This window comes from Salminus brasiliensis, chromosome 3 (assembly GCF_030463535.1).
Source record: "Salminus brasiliensis chromosome 3, fSalBra1.hap2, whole genome shotgun sequence".
NCBI classification, from domain to species: domain Eukaryota; kingdom Metazoa; phylum Chordata; class Actinopteri; order Characiformes; family Bryconidae; genus Salminus; species Salminus brasiliensis.
Genome location: NC_132880.1, coordinates 43,624,147 through 43,640,774, shown reverse-complemented (window position 1 = coordinate 43,640,774; position 16,628 = coordinate 43,624,147). Strand labels below are relative to the sequence as shown.

At 45.9% G+C, this 16,628-nt stretch overlaps 1 protein-coding gene across 1 annotated transcript in view; it reads right to left on the bottom strand.

The window, feature by feature from the left end:
* The window catches only part of ext1c (exostoses (multiple) 1c), a 98,336-nt gene extending 86,097 nt beyond the window's left edge, over nucleotides 1-12,239 (bottom strand). The window contains exon 1 of the mRNA XM_072676306.1: nucleotides 11,244-12,239. The gene's annotated coding sequence lies outside the window, so the exon portion shown is untranslated. The remainder of the gene's footprint in view (nucleotides 1-11,243) is intronic.
* Between the last annotated feature and the right edge of the window lie 4,389 nt (nucleotides 12,240-16,628).

Genomic DNA, 16,628 nt, shown 5'->3' with positions numbered 1-16,628 from the left:
TACTTTGGCAAATTCACCTGCGGTATACAAAGGTTGCAGGTGTATGTAATGAAAATAATACTGGGACAACAAAATGGACAACAAGGCAGCTACTGCGATTCAGTTCAATTTGAATCTATTCGTTTTAAAATTAATGAATGATATATATATATATATATATATATATATATATATATATATATACACACACACACACACACATATATAACAATATTAAAATTAATATATATTATTAATATATTAATATTTGAACTTTGAGAGCATTCATAAATCACTATAGTGAAATAACCTTGACTGCCAATTACAGCTTTCATGTCTTGGCAGGCTCTTCACTAGTCTTTCACATTGCTGTTGGGACTTTATGGCATTCAGGTGCAAATTCAGGTAGCTCAGGTTTGTTTGATGAAAAGCCTGAAATAAAGCTTCTGTAATAAAACATCTCTGCCAGCAGTGGGTTCAACAATGTAAAGTAGCTGAATGCATTCATTAGAAGGGGTGTCCACAAAGATATATATGTATATATATATAAATATAACCAATATAATTAATATCAACTGTGTATTCTATTGTGTTCTATTAGTTATTGATGAGTGACATTTACATTTACGGCATTTAGCTGACGCTCTTTTCCAGAGCTAAGGTTCTTCATATTACAGAGGTGGCCCAATGTAGTGTTAGGAGTCTTGCCCAAGGACTCTTATTGGTGTAGCGCAGCATTGTCATAGTACTGGTGTTATCCATAGGGCCACACCAACCACACTGACATTCATGTTCAATTCTAACATCCCAATACTGATACCTTTAAAAGTCTTATTGGGTCATTATTTAATAAATCATACATTAAATAAAAAAATGAAAAGCCTTTGTTTTAGTATTCGATATATAAATACATTTATTTGTATGATAGAAACCACTATCCTACAAATACCACTACACAACACTGCTAAGCAAGTGTGTGTAATAAAATGAATACTGTATGATATTTAAATCTACCCCAAGCACATAAAAATGAAACACACTGCTGCAAAATGTTCCAACCAAACGTTCCACCTCAAAATACCTAAAAATAGATAGCAAAAAGCAAGTCCAGCTATTCCTGTTAAGCACAGAGACTCAATGCGCAACATGCTGCACGTCCAGTCATTCAGCCTACAGTAAGTACAGTCATCCTGAGAAAAAAACAAACCATGGAAAGTACTCCGTTTGTCAGCGACTTCTGTGCTCACCCTGCAACATCAAAGGCGCTCGCTAGGGCACTCAACGCCGCGTCCCGGCCCTGATGGCAGGCACAAAAGAGCATGTGTGCACCAGTATGTGGCCATGCTTGATTTGAAATGGGTGCGTTTAGCCTGGTGGTCTGAGCCACGGCTCGGCTGTTGACACACACACTGGCCCAGTGTTTGGGCTGATCGTGCTAAACATGAGCTGCGCAGAGATATCATCGGCCCTCTCCAAGCTCCAGTGAAATACAGACAGATAGAGCCAACATGCAGGGAGGGAGGGAGGGAGAGGAGGAGGAGGATAATTCAACTTTTGGGAACTGAAGTTAAGCGCAGGGAAAATGGACCTGCTGTTATGGCCGCGATGTCCGTTAATCTTGGGAGAGACTGGACTTTTTGTGTTTGGTATAAAAACAGGCTGCAGTTTTGAGGTTTGAGGAGTTTGCCAAGAAACCCACTCCCCCTCATCTTCATAACCCCCTTAGTGTGTGTGAGTGTGTTTGTGTGTGTGTGCAGCACCTCACAGAGAAGGTCAGTGTTCCTGTTGCCAGCCGACGCACAAAGACAGCTTTCACGTCTCACCTGGCTTCCTTTGCTTTTTGCTTTTTTTACGTTCTCACTCTCCCTTACCTTTCCTCTACCTCTCTTCCCCCTGACGCTGCCTCCCACCTCTATCAGTGCTGGACCGCTGTCCACCTTTTCGAAAGCTTCACCAAAGGCCTGAAAAGCATGAGCAGTGATGTGCGGTATATTTGACTGATTGGGTACTTACTTAAACTTAAAGAAAAAGGCCCAGAAGTCGTGCGTCATGCTGCGGTCTGAGTCATGCACATTTTAGGAACTCTGGTTCCAAGCTGGATTTTTTCATAAGATAATTGAGAATTGGTTTACAGAAAACCCCCCCTCCCCCACTCCCAATGACCGTTCTACAGAAATTAAGCCAGAACGGTCCGCCATGTTGTCAAACCAGAGTCTGTGCAAGGCCCTATATATTAAAAATACCATTGAATAATAAAACGACTCATTTCGTAGATCCGCCCCCTTCTACCAGACCAAGCGTATCTCAGACCCCCTTCACTGAGCTTACAGCACAGAAGCAAAGCCAGTTTTCCCCTTGAATGTGAGATTGAGAGTTTTCGAAGGCACTCAACATGGAATCTGTTTATAGATAAGGTAAGGGGGGAAGCGCTGTAGCCAGAACAAGCCAAACAAGCATGTTTTTGGGCACTTTTAAGGCCGAATGCTGCAAACTGTTCATGAATTTTCCTTAAATTTAACCTGAATTCAAGGTTGGGAGGGGGCTTTAACCTCTTTTGCTTCAACCAGGCCTAAACTGGCATCAATATTTTATTGTAATAATAAAGATATCCTATACAGAACGGTAAAATGCATGGGGATATATACAAACAGTCGATGGATATTTTGGCAAACTCGCGCTGTCCAACTATGCATGCATTCAGAGCCACTGGTCTAAAACTGCTGGTGTAAAAGTGTGACTCTGCGGCTTTGCAATCAGACACTTCTCATGAAATTTGGTTCCACGTTTCTTTCATCAGTCTGGGGTTACCATGTGAACCAAACTTTATCTGTGGCTTCCTGCAGTCTAAGTTCTGACACTAGTGACACATTCATTTTTATTGTACATTCATTTCCCCTGAAATGTCACTGGATCCTCTGAATACAAGGTCATTAGCGAGGTGGATGCAAATGATGCTACATGTGAGCCTCTACCAGTGATGCACAATGAACTGATATCAGAACTGGCAACCATCAGAGACTCGGACAGCAGTGGCTCAGCGGTTAGAGCTCCAGACTATTAATGACAGGGTTGTGGGTTTGATACACGGGCTCGGCAAGCAGCCACTGTTGGGCCCTTGAGCAAGGCCCTTTACCCTTTCTGCTGCCCACCGCTCTGGGTGTGTGTGTGTGTACCGGCCCTAGTTCACTAGTGTGTGTTTGTGTGTGTTCACCACCACAGATGGGTCAAATATGGAGCCTTTTTTACCTGTACTAAACCAGCAGGCTTTCTGAAATGTGCTGGTTGGGTTTCTTTGGCAGTAGTTTTAAGAAGCTGGGGCTGGATTCACAAAAGTGTCTTGAAAAAGGAATTCTTCGTAGACGTGCTTTTTTCCCCAACTGTGTGATTAAGAAAAACGTTACACTGAATTTTCAGATTTTTCTCAATTTTTCACTTAAAAAATATTATAGGAACAATCAGCATCTCTTAAAAAAGGCCTTAAGTATGTTCCATAGGTCAGCTTCTAAAGTGATCAATTTTAATAGCAGCCTCATTTAAATGGATTAAGAGTGGAGATTGATCTGTTAGTTTCTACAGAAGTAAAAAATCACTTCTAGCTTTTGTTTTCTTCATTTTGCCTCCGCTGCACAGATTTAACTAAATATTGGACAATTAAAATGCTTGAGAGAATGAACACTGAGAACTTCTTAATACTTTTTGGAGAACTGCATTTAGGGTCGTTCTTCTAAACTAATCTTAAGATCCTTCGTAAGTTGTTTTTCTTAGGAACGCTTTTGGAAATCCGGCCCCTGGTGTCCATTGACATTTTGGACCAAAATGTACAAAACCTGATGTTTTATTTGCCCCATTGCTTTATTATATAAACTCAAATCCCATTCTTTTTTGTCCTATAAAGAAATCCAACTTAGACCTGGAGTTCCTAATACAGGGAAGACGGTGACTACACAAGGTCTATCCTTGGACAAATACAGAACAATAATCAGTTGCCCTTCCTTTAAGCAGTTTTTGGTAGATACTGACAACTGCATACTCCATAAGAAAACCTCCACAAGACCTGCCTCATGTTCTGGAGATGTTCTGCCCCAGTCGTCTAGCCATCACAGCTTGTTTTTGTCAAAGTGGCTCAGATTCTTATGCTTGTCCATTTTTCCTGCTTCCAATACATCACCTTCAAGAACTGACTGTTCATGAGCTGCCTAGCACACTCTGTGTATGGTTCTTTAAGTCATGCCATAGAAGAACCACTGTTGGTTCAATAAAGAACCATGCTTGTCACAGAGATGTGAGTGTGTAGATACCCACCCCCCCGAAAAAAATATTTATATAAAGGTTCTTCATCAATTTAAAGGTCACATCTCTATTACAAAAAACACTCTGTATGGAACCAATAATGGTCCTTCTATGGTATTGCTTAAAGAACCTTTTGTAGCACCTTTTTTATTTAATTTTTTAGAGTGTACATAGATCCAACATCTTGACAGGTGCCACTGTAACTAGATCATCAAGGTTATTCACCTCACCTGCCAGTGGTTTTAATGATATGGCAGACATCTCTGGACCGTCTTTTCCTCTACGTGTGATAGCACGCTAATCCGATTGGCTCTGCAATGCAACGTATTGCTAAATATGTATTATAGGTCAGCTTCAGTGAAACCATGCTAAATTTCTCTGACCGAGGATAAGCACGTGTCATGTCCTAGTTGGAAACCGTTCCCGTAATCCTGTCTTCTGGCATATTGAGTAGGCAGTTCCACACCCAGACCACCTCCCCCTTTTGCCTTATCTTGCCAGGCTTCCAACCCGTATCTCCTTGGATAGCAAGGCAAAAGTGCAAACATCAGTATTCCCAGTGAGCAACAAATTGCTCTCTTCTGGTCGGTGTTGGATTCCAGCAGCGTGCCTGAATGCTGGACAGACGCATGAGTCATACAGCTGGTTTGATGCTGAATAACCAGGATCTTTACACCACTGTCATTTTGCTGATTCCAGAGTCTGCAGCGCTACCAGCAGAATCCGAGAAAGTATTTTTCCAGCTCATGTGTCATGAATTCGTCCAAGGTACAACCAAGGTCGAATACGAGGGAATGGGATTCCAGCACTGAGCGCTCTGTCAGAATGTCACTTCTGAAGAGATGACATTTACAGTATCCCCATAATGGACATATGAAAAGGCAATTTCTTCCAAATGTTTGTGGACACCCCTTCAAAAGAATGCATTCAGCTACTTAAGCTGCACCCATTTCTGATGCAGATGTGGAGATGCATACACACACACACAAACAGCTTGTCTAGTCCCTGTAGAGAAGTACTGCCAATACAATAGGACTCTCTGGATCACAAATAACAATCTCATCACCAAACTGTACAACTTGCATCCTGTAGTAGCCAATGAAGTGACAGCATACACTAAATTGACAAAAATATCGGGACACCTGCTCATTTATTGTTTCTTCCAAAGTCCAGGGTTTTAAAAAGAGCTGACCCTGCCTTTGTTGGAGTAACTGTCTCTACTGTCCAGGGAAGAAGGCTTTCTAGCATTGCAGTGAGGACTGCTGTTAATTACATTCAGTGACAAGAGCATCCTCATCTTAAAAGTACTGGATGGAGCACCAACACCATCATTCCAGAGAACACAGTTCTTCCACTGCTCTACAGCTCAAAACTGGGGGGCTTTATACACCTCTAGCCCACGTCTGGCATTAGGCAGCATGGTCCCAATAGGTTCATGTTTATCTGCTCCAGAGAGTCCTACTGTATTGGCAGTACTTCTCTACAGGAACTAGACAAGCTGTGTGCAACATGGTGCAACTTAAAGTAGCTAAATACATTCATCAGAAGGGGTGTCCACAAATATTTGGACACTCTGCTTCTGAATTTACACCATTGTGTAACCACACACCCAAAACTGACAGACAGGAGCGGCTTCCTCTTTTTGGTAAGAGTCGACTGCTCCTTCTACAGTACATGTGCAGTATTCACAAGAGTGCATGGGTTACATAAGCTCCCAGATCCAGATTAAGCCTAGGCCTAGTTCTAAATACGGTTTTTAATAGCAGAACACCTCTAGACAAGACCAGATTTAATCCAGGTCCAAAAAATCCAGCCTGACGTGTTTATCTGTGCGCATTTGTAAGCAGCGGATCAATAACACACTCCTTGCATCGTGACGCTCCTCTCGCAGTGTGCTATGCGGCGAGCGTAGATATTTGTCGGGATTCAGACGCCTAGGATTCCGTTACATGCCTCTCATCGATAATTCATGCCTTCCTTTAGTTAAGACATTGATTTCCCTTCCTTTCTTTCATTCGCCTTTTCCTTGCCTCGCAGGTGAAGTTAATCTCAATTTTCCTCACGAATCGATTGCAGTTAAAACATCTGTCCCAACTGCGAAGGAGGCTCCTGCAATCCCCTGCAATAGATGGTGGGAGCAAGAGGAAGATAGCCTAGCTAATAAATATAGGACAATGCAAATCCAGGACACGTCTGGGCTTGGGGAACCCAAGAGCCGGCCAGGGAGAGGAGGTAGCTGAGCCAGGCTGGATCTGACAGGAAAAGATGACTGGTTGGAGGCCAGAAGTGAGTCTCTCTCTCTCTCTCTCTCTCTCGCTCTCTCTCGCTCTCTCTCGCTCTCTCTCACTCTCTCTCTCGCTCTCTCTCTCGCTCTCTCTCTCGCTCTCTCTCTTTCTTTCAGCCTTCATCTCAGTCTCGGAGTCTCTGTCACTGCTGGTGTCTCTTTTTTCATCACCATCTCTGACACTGTCGTTTTCTCTTGCTTCCCTCCACCGCTCAGTCCTCTTCTTCACAGCTTCTGCTCGATCTCTTCTGGGTTTCAAATGTTTGTGACCTTCAGCTACTTTAATTTGCACCCATTGCTGACACAGATGTGCAAATGCATACACACACACACACAGGTAGTCTAGTCCCTGTAGAGAAGTACACTACTACCAATAGAATAGGACTCTCTGGAGCAGATCAACATGAATCTTTGGGACCATGCCTAATGCAGGTGTGGCTACAGGGGTCTAACCAACCCCAACACCCCCCCCACACACACACACAGTATTGAGCTGTGGAGCTGTGGAACAGTGTTCTCTGGAATGAAGGTTGGTGCTCCATCCAATACATTTGGGATGATTTGGGGAGTTGGGGATGAGGTGGGATGGTGATCATCCAACATCCTGTTGCCACTGAATGCAATTAAATCCTCACAGCAATGCTCCAAAAGCTGCACAATGTAATAGAAAGATGGGTTTACCCTTGGTTTCGGAAGAAACAATGAGCGATGTCCCAATACTTTTGCCCATGTAGCGTAATGTCGGATCTCAATCCTAATTCTCCATTTGGAACAGCAGAAGGATGCTGATAAAGACACGCATGAACTCAACCAGTTCACGCGAAAGTGGGTTAAACTGGAAAGTGGCTCAAGTGACTTCCGTAATCCTTCCCTGACTGAACTGGCATTGCTATTAAGGTAAGCTCGAAGGTAAGGGGAGGTGTAGCAAGTATTTAAAAAAGCAGGAATTCATACTCAAACTCACTGAGTATGTTTTAGACTTTTCAGCAAACGATCACCACACACCAATCTAATTGCTGTATTGCTCCTTCAGGACAAGAGCCTTCCTGAGACTGAAAGGTCGTTGAAATTCAGTGGGGTACATGAGAAGGTGATTTACTGAAGCTCGACAGAAGCTTCGAGGGGGAAGAACAAGCAGGTGGACTGGGCTAGCATTCCGCAGTTGTTAGCAGGACTCGCTAGCTCCCAGGGCCCTGGCGACTGACGCGCTCGCAGCCCAGACGGCAGCCGCCTGGTTTGTTTTCTCACTTGGAGGACCGGTGACAGCTGGACTCGCAGCTCATCCTCTCTCTGCCTCCTTCCCATGCAAAAACCTTGAGGGCAAACCTTAGCTTGTGCCTGTTGTCAAAGAAATCTTTCATGGCTCTGTTACGGCGGATGACACAACTGGCATTATTTCCTTCAGGGTCAAGTTGTCTTCCTATCTGTCTCGACGGGGATTCTGTCAGATTAGCCACAGGTGCTCGTGATTGGTTGGCGATTCATTGGGGCGGCTGGCATCTGACAGTGCGCGGTTACAGGAAAGAATGTACCTTCGTGTCAGCATGAATCAATTTTAAAGAATATGACTTCCAAGAACGATCTCCCTATTGGCATTCTTTCTCTCTTCCTGCCCCACAGCGGCCAGAGTTACTAAGAGTATTGGCTGCATGACTGCTGTTCCCACTCTGAAGACCATAAACCATTGGCATTCAGTCTTGTTATTCTCAAAATGTGTGGCTGGACTTCTCACTGGTCAGGACAAACGGCTGAAATGGGGTTCAGGTTGCGACAATGTGCTGGTCTCACAATTGACCTATGCTGTATGTCCAAATGTTTGTGGACACCCCTTCTGATGAAGGCATTCAGCTACTTTAAGTTGCACCCACTGCTGACACAGATGTGCAAATGCACAAACACACACACACACACACAGGGACTAGCTTGTCTAGCACCATGCCTACTGCCAAGCATGGGCAAGAGGGGTATAAGCCCCCAGTATTGAGCTGTGGATGCTGGATGGATGGTGCTCCATCTAATACTTTTGGGATGAGTTGGGGAGGTGATCATCCAACATCCTGATTTCACTAATGCTGTTGTGGCTTATGCAATCAAATCCTCACAGCAATACTCAAAAATCTAGAAGAAAGCCTTCTTCTTAGAGACTTAGTTACTCTTAGTTACTTCAACAAAAGCAAGATAAACTATTTTTTAATACCCTTGAATTTGGATTTTTGAACAATGGATGGAGGCTACCCTACAAATTAGTTGAGAGGTTGGGCAAGCTTTATAGATCTCCCATCTTTCAACGTAATGAAACGGCTGAGTTCTAGCTCTAGCACGCCAACTAAGGCTGCCAATTGGCTTACAAGTTGAATCAGGTTTGCTTGAGCAAGAAAATCACCAAACTGTGCTGGCCTCCAGCCTTCAGTTCCTGAATCATCAGGTAGTATGGCACTTTGCCACTGTTCTGTAAAACTAGCCCAACCTCGGAACCATCGCTACCATTCAATGCATTTGTAGGCGGAGCGGGGATTACTTATCCACACGCCGTATCAGTTCTTTGTGTAGAAGCTTTTCCAAGCAGGAAGCAGTAAAACCATGTATCGAGAAGCTGTGATGCATTTACCTTGCAACGGCAAGGCTTCCAAGACTGGAGCAGTGGCGTATAAAGCGAGTGAATAGGATTATAAAAAATATGGGAGTAAATCTCACCTCAGTCATTCACAGAGCCCAATCCTTTAACAAGGGAAACCAATCAGAACCCAGTCCCACTCACTGGAACGTAACCGGCTTCATTATGATGAAGATGAGGTCTTCTGAATGGAGAGGTTGTAGGAAACACAGGCAGGGGGCCTACAGAGTCTGATACACAGGCTCTGCCCACAGCTGCTGTTCCAGATTGTTGGGTCGGCCTAGCCCAGCTATAATTGCAGAATAACCACACTCGTCTTTGAAGAGAGGATCTGCTCGCTGGCAGCGTGTTTGGGGTTGCTCTGTGATTTCAGCCCCTGCTTGAACTGCAGCTGGCCTGAGACGGAACGTGAAAGTTGTGTAAGCGGCGACGGCGGCGGCTGTTCTGGGAGGGAAAAAAATAATCTATAAAAAAGAAATAAAAAAACAAACAAACAAAAAAAAAACACGAACGGGGCGGTGAGGTGAGCGAGGAGAAGTTTAGCTAAAATTAAACGTGGCACTGTCATTATGGGCTGTGCAGCGCCGCCGACGTCGGGGCAGCCCATGCTGGCCTGCATGTTTGTGGCGAGGAGATTGACCGGTGGCTGGGGCTGCGGCCCCGTCCGCAGCCGCACCATCTGACCTCACCTCAGAATGCGCTTTTGAACAAACACAGCCTCCGAATGACTCCGAATATATCAGTCCACTGTAAGCTCTTCTGAGAACCCGGCCGTGTTTCCTGTTGTGTTGTTTTGGCCAAACTGCCACGGGTCTCTCAAGTCATTCTGCAGACGTGAGAGGAAAACTAGAAGGGGAAAGGAAAGGAGAAAGGAACTCCGAACGTTGTTGTCTAAGAGAGGCTGGAAGGGTGCGCCGGAGTTAATAAGATGTTTACCTTTCGCTGAAAGCCCCCTGCTGCCTCTCACGTCTTAATTTCCAAACCACAATAATTACTAGTCGGTTTGATTAATTATGCCCCGACAATATGCTGCCTGCGCACACGCCACAAGGGCTAATTAACGAACAGGATGGGCCGGGACAATTAGAGCTCTTCTCGTGGCATTAGTGGTTACGGCTGTACGAATACTTTACATGCATATTTCTGCCTCTCGCTCTCGGTGGTTTAAGATGCTGTGAATGCACAGAACCTCCACTGTGCCATAATGCAGGGCTATTCATCCCCCCCTCCACGCCCCCTCTTCTCCACTCCTCCTCCTCCTCCTCCTCCTCCTCCTCCTTCTCCCTTTCACCTTCCCCTGGCCCAAATGAAGTCACATACATTAGGCCGTATGACGCTATGGAATGAGTTATTGGACCCTGTCTGAGGGGGCTGAGATTCCAGTCATTTTTCCGTCCCCTCCCCATTACCCCCTTCCCTTTTTTCCCCTTCTACACGCTGGAGGTGGACACTCCATTCATTTCAGCGGCTGCTCTCTAGGGGACCAAAAATTCATTTTAGATGCCAAGACCTGCTGCAAAGGTCAGAACCTGCTGGACGCCACCATTCATCACACTTTCCCGAGATCAGCATCAACATCTCATCTCTCTCAACTGCATTTAAAAACAAGCCCTGGACCAGCAGGTTCCCTCAGACAGGACGTGAGCGTGCCGGACGGCCAGCCTTTGAGCCAGTTTGAGTTCTGACCACAGTTTAGCACTGTCTCGTCTTGGGATCTCATTAAAGGAGATGATAGCCACGGCGTAAATTAGAATGCTGGGCTGCTCCTCAGCTGGGGACTGAGATGCCAGACATCAACAGAGCACGTAGGACCAGTTTAGAAGAAAGGTCCATCACAGGCATGATGATAGACAGCTGTCTCCTCAACATATCTGCCAGCACATACACACACATGGGTATATATATATACATACACACACACACACACACACACACACAGACCCAGCAGCATTGTAAAAACACTACACACCTGCTCCCTCAGATAATAAGGCTTTAACTGTTGCTGTCTGTTCACGGCCCTTCTTCTCCCATCTGTGGAGGAGAACAGCAAACCTGTGAAGGAGGAGAGGGTCCTACCTGTCAGTGGAGCTGAGCTGCTGCTCCTCCACAATGGCCGAGCGCGGGACGCTCACATCACATCCTCCTCAACCTCTTCTGTGTAAAGTCCTCGCTCTCTTCTCCTCTCCTCTGCCTGCTGCACGTGATATGATAGACCACCGTTGAGTGGTCACTACAGTCCGGCTACACGAGAAGCCCTCCACTGTGGACAGTGGACACCCCCTTTACTGCCCGAGCAGGAGCTGCGCTCTGTCTCTGTCTCTGTCTCTCTCTCTCTCTCTCTCTCTCTCTTACACACACACACACACTCACTCACTCTTCAGCCACGCGCTCTCCAGCCCCGCCCTCCGTCCGGCTACGGCGTAACGCACACTGACGGCTTCAGGTATCGCAGGCACGGTGTTTGTTGGTTTGTTTATTTATTTGGTTTGTTTTTTTTTTTGTTTGTTTGTTTATTGTCCCCCAGTTGTGGCGCTCGTGCACATTATTTAATCACCGGTTTGAAAAAACAAAAAAAAGGAAAAAAAAAAACAAGAAAGAAACGCACGCGCTCCTCGCATCCTATGCACCTCCTCCTTCCTCGTGCATTAACGGTTTCTTAGGGGTCCAGCAACGACGACCACCTCCTCTCCTCCAGAACAACGGGGAGGGCAGGGAGGGGGGCTGCTGCAGCTCACGCGCTTATGAAATACAGGCAGGCTACAATGGTCGCGGTGCCCTTGGTGGTGGTGCTGCTGCTGGTGGTGGTGGTGTTGGTGATGGTTTTGGTGGAGGTGGAGGTGGAGGTGGTGGTGGCGGGGATCGGGTTGCGCTCACGTGCGCGCGCTGCTTTTAGTTCTATAACGCACGAGCCGTTTCCCCAAGCTCTCGTGCCGCGAAGCCGCGGAGGAAGCCGTTCATAACAACAGCGCAGAGCAGCGCGAGCCCGCCGAGTCCCCCCTCCGTTCTCCAGCGGCGGCAGCACCTCGTCCATCCACTCCCCGCGGCGCTGCCCCTCCGCTGCTGCTGCTCGCGCGCCGCAGTCCGAACATCACACGCGCATCTCCCCCCCCCCCCTTCTCCACTTCACAGTCCGTCCTAAGACCTGTCCGAAATCCACCCTCAGTGATGTGGAGGTTCAGCTTTTTTGGGGACTGTATTGTCCGTTTTCCATCATCCACGCAACATCCCACATGCCCCGCCCCTCGGCGCCTCTGATTGGTTCAGGCCCCTCGAGGTGTCTCTGCTACGAAGCTGCATTTAAAGTAAACACACGGGCGGGCGCGCACGCGCGCGCACGCACACACACACACACACACACACACGCATCTGACCTGCTGTGTGGCGACTCGCTAACCAAGGTCCGGCGACCTTGGTCAGACACTGTAGGTAGGTCAATCTGACGTTAGAAAGATGGACTTGAGCGTTGAACAGATGTTGAAATTTAAGGAAAAGGCCAACATTGTCCAGATGTTACATTTTGGTTGGAAATCAAAGTTACAAATCCACCAAAATACAACATTAGGCTGACATCAAGCTCCAACGTTAGACAGACGTTGAGTTTTGGTTACTTAACGTCACGTAAATGCCTCACAGCGTTAGAATGTCACGTTGTGTGGACGTTTACATTATGACGTTTAGCAGACGTCTAGTTTTGGACACCAAACATTACGACTTAAATGTTATGATATTTTATGTCAATATGACGTTTTATGGCATACTGACGTCTGGAAGATGTTGGATTGTGGTTACTTAACATCACAACATTAAATTTTGGTCATCTGATGTTACAACCTTCAGTCAACCTTGACGTTGGTGGCCAGCTGAGTGTCATCCAGAGTCACTTATATTTGAGCCATGTTACACAGGTGGGAGAAGGTAGAGTTAGGAGTCTGTCAAAGGCAACGGTAGACTCCCTCAACTCCCTCAAAGCCAGACGAAAAAACCTCGGGAGGAACCAAGGGAACCTCCTCTGGTCAGAACCATGTACTAATTATTGCAATGAAATACCAACACTAGCCATTACTGCTATTGCCATCAGCAGTCGGAGTCACAGAGAGCACAATCGGCCTTCCTCTCTCAGGGGTGGGTTGGTGGCACCAGTGACAGGGTATGGGCTTCTAAGGGTCATTGATGTGATCCATGGAGGCCCCAGCTCACAACTTACAGTACAACTTTAAGGGTCTGCTGCTAATGTCTTGGTGCCAGATATCACAGGACACCTTCAGAGGTCTTGTGGAGTCCATGCCTCAAATGGTCAGATCTGTTGTGGTGGCACAAGGGGACCTTCTCAATATTAGGCAGGTGGTGCTAATGTTATGGCTGATCAAATGGTTTGGACTTTAAAGGAATGGTTAGCTAATAAATACATTTACACAATTTCCCCTCTTATCTCAAACAGTCAGTTGTTATGTGTGAACTACTGCTTTACATATTACAGTAAAGGTATAGGTACAGTCAGTATGAGGCTCTTTTATTTCACTCTACTGCCATCTTGTGCTCAAGTATGGAACCATCTCCTGCTGCTCTGCTGTATTGCCCTTTTAAAATCTGTAGTTCAGCAGAAGGAAAAAACAGCATATATCTGTAGGACTTATTCTTAATTTGACTAACTGTTTATTTGCCATGCAATGCAATGTGTAAACAAACACATTCAGAACTTCATCTGAGAATAAAATAAGACTCATTCTGACTGGAATCATCTTAAATATGTTATCCAAATGTGCTGGAGAATGAATCTTGATATTTGAACTGAACAGCAAAACAAATCATCGCTGTTGAATAAAAAATATGTATCTCCAGAATGGTGGCTATACAGGAGAAGGCAAAATTTGGTCTTAACTTTAAATGGAACTTCATGTAAAATAAGTTTATTCAGAGCAATGTAGAACATTTCTGTTGGTCTATTAATCTAGAATTCTCCTATACACTTCTCCCTTCAGAAGTGCTCACGCATTTCCAAGGTAATGATAATAGGCTTGCAGACTAAAACACCGGCTTGGAGGCCTCGTCCAACATTGCTACCATCGCTCCCTTGCGATGCCAGCTACCCGCCTCATCCAACATCACTTCCTCTGTGGTAGCATGACATCTACTGTCCTCGTCCAACATCGCTACCTTGCAAATAACACATTACTCTTCCAACATCGCTTTCTCCGTGGTACCTTGCCGTCTAATGGCCTCCAAATCGGTATCTTGGTGGTAGCACAGTGGCTATCAGCCTCGTCTAACATCGGTACCTTGGTGGTAACACACCGGCTACTGGCCTTATCCAACATCACTTCCTCGCTGGTAGCACACCAGCCCCGTCAAACATCGCTACCACGGTGTTAGCATGCCGGTTACCGGCCTCTTTACACATTGCAACTGGTCTTGTCCAACGTCACTACTGCACTGTTAGCAGTCCAGCTACCGGCCTCTTCCAACATCGCTACCTTGCAAATAACACATTGGTTACTGTCCTCTTCCAACATGGCTTTCTCTGTGGTAGCATTCCGTCGACCGACCTCGTCCAACATCAGTATCTTGGTGGTAGCACAGTGGCTGCAGGCCTCATCTAACATTGGTACCTTGGTGGTAACACACCAGCTACTGGCCTTATCCAACAACACTTCATTAGTGGTTGCACGCCAGCCCTGTCCAACATTGCTACCACGGTGATAGCACGCCGGTTACCGGCCTCGTTCAACATTGCTACCTCTCTGGTAGCTCACCGGCAACTGGTCTTGTCCAACATCACTACCATGCTGTTAGCAGTCCAGCTACCGGCCTTGTCCCACATCGCTATCTTGCAAATAACACACTGGTTACCATCCTCTTCCAACATCGCTTTCTCAGTGGGAGCATTCCGTCGACCGACCTCGTCCAACATCAGTATCTTGGTGGTAGCACAGTGGCTGCAGGCCTCATCTAACATTGGTACCTTGGTGGTAACACACCAGCTACTGGCCTTATCCAACAACACTTCATTGGTGGTTGCACACCAGCCCCGTCCAACATCGCTACCACGGTGTTAGCATGCCGGTTACCGGCCTCGCTTCACATTGCTACCTCTCTGGTAGCTCACCGGCAACTGGTCTTGTCCAATATCGGACTATTAGCACTCCAGCTACCGGCCTCTCCCAACATTGCTACCTTGCAAATAACACATTGGTTACCATCCTCTTCCAACATCGCTTTCTCAGTGCTAGCATTCCGTCGACCGACCTCATCCAACATCGGTATCTTGGTGGTAACACACCGGCTACTGGCCTTATCCAACATCACATCCTCGGTGGTAGCACACCACCCCCGTCCAACATCGCTACCCCGGTGTTAGCATGCCGGTTACCGGCCTCGTTCCACATTGCTACCTCTCTGGTAGCTCACCGGCAACTGGTCTTGTCCACTACTGCAACTGTTAGCGTTTCAGCTACCGGCCTCTTCCAACATTGCTACTGCATTGTTAACACACCGGCCTCATCCAACAGTTGTGATTGTCGATCACAAACATTTGCAAATAGGACAAAACAATACTGGGCACTTATTCTAAGTCTATACCCACCTGTCCATCGTTCAAACGCCTCACCAATGTTTACGCGTCTTCATCCTCGCCTCATTTTAGACCTTTTTGTTTAGTATTTGTTGTCTATTTCTTAGCCATCTCTCCTCGACAATACATGTAATTCAGCACATAGCTACCAGTTGTTGTTACTTTCTCATCTTAAAAAAAACAACAACATTGAGCATGTTCAATCTTCACTTCATTCATCGTATAAAACACTGTCAAGTGCCTTGTGTGGTGATGTAATTGATTTCTTATTTGAGTTACAGGAGTTGAGTGCTAAAAGGTGGTGGTGGGAGAGGGTGAGTGAGTTGACCGTATTCATGCATTTTTTGTGTATGTAATGGTTTTATCTTTATGTGTTTTTATATACTTGTATGCATGTTTAAAGGACCTCCTTGAAAATGAGATCTTGCATCTGTAGGGTTATCCTTTCAATAGATTCTAATTGAAATTCTTTCTGTGAGATGGATAACTGTCACCTCGCAATTGTTCCTTTGAGCAGAGACTAACTTTCAGTCTGGAGGTGAAATGGAGAGAGTGTAAACAAAATACCAAGCGATAGCTGGATGTATCAGTAATAAGGAATCTGGATTCCTTTCGCCTTCATCATATCTTCAGTCTCGTCTCGGAGTCCTCCTGTACACGCTGTCCAGCAGGAAATTGAATCATTCTTGGAGAATCTGATCACTATCGCACTGGATAGTCTGGAGCAGGTGGTGCGCGCTGAAGCCTTCTCGTGATTTTCAGCACGGAAAACACGCGTCCAGATGTTGAAGGAGATGTGAAAAGTGAAAGCCTTTTTACTTTAGGGCCGAGATGTGTGTTTAACACTAGCTTTCAGTGCATGTTATTAAAAGATATATATCCAGAGATTTGAG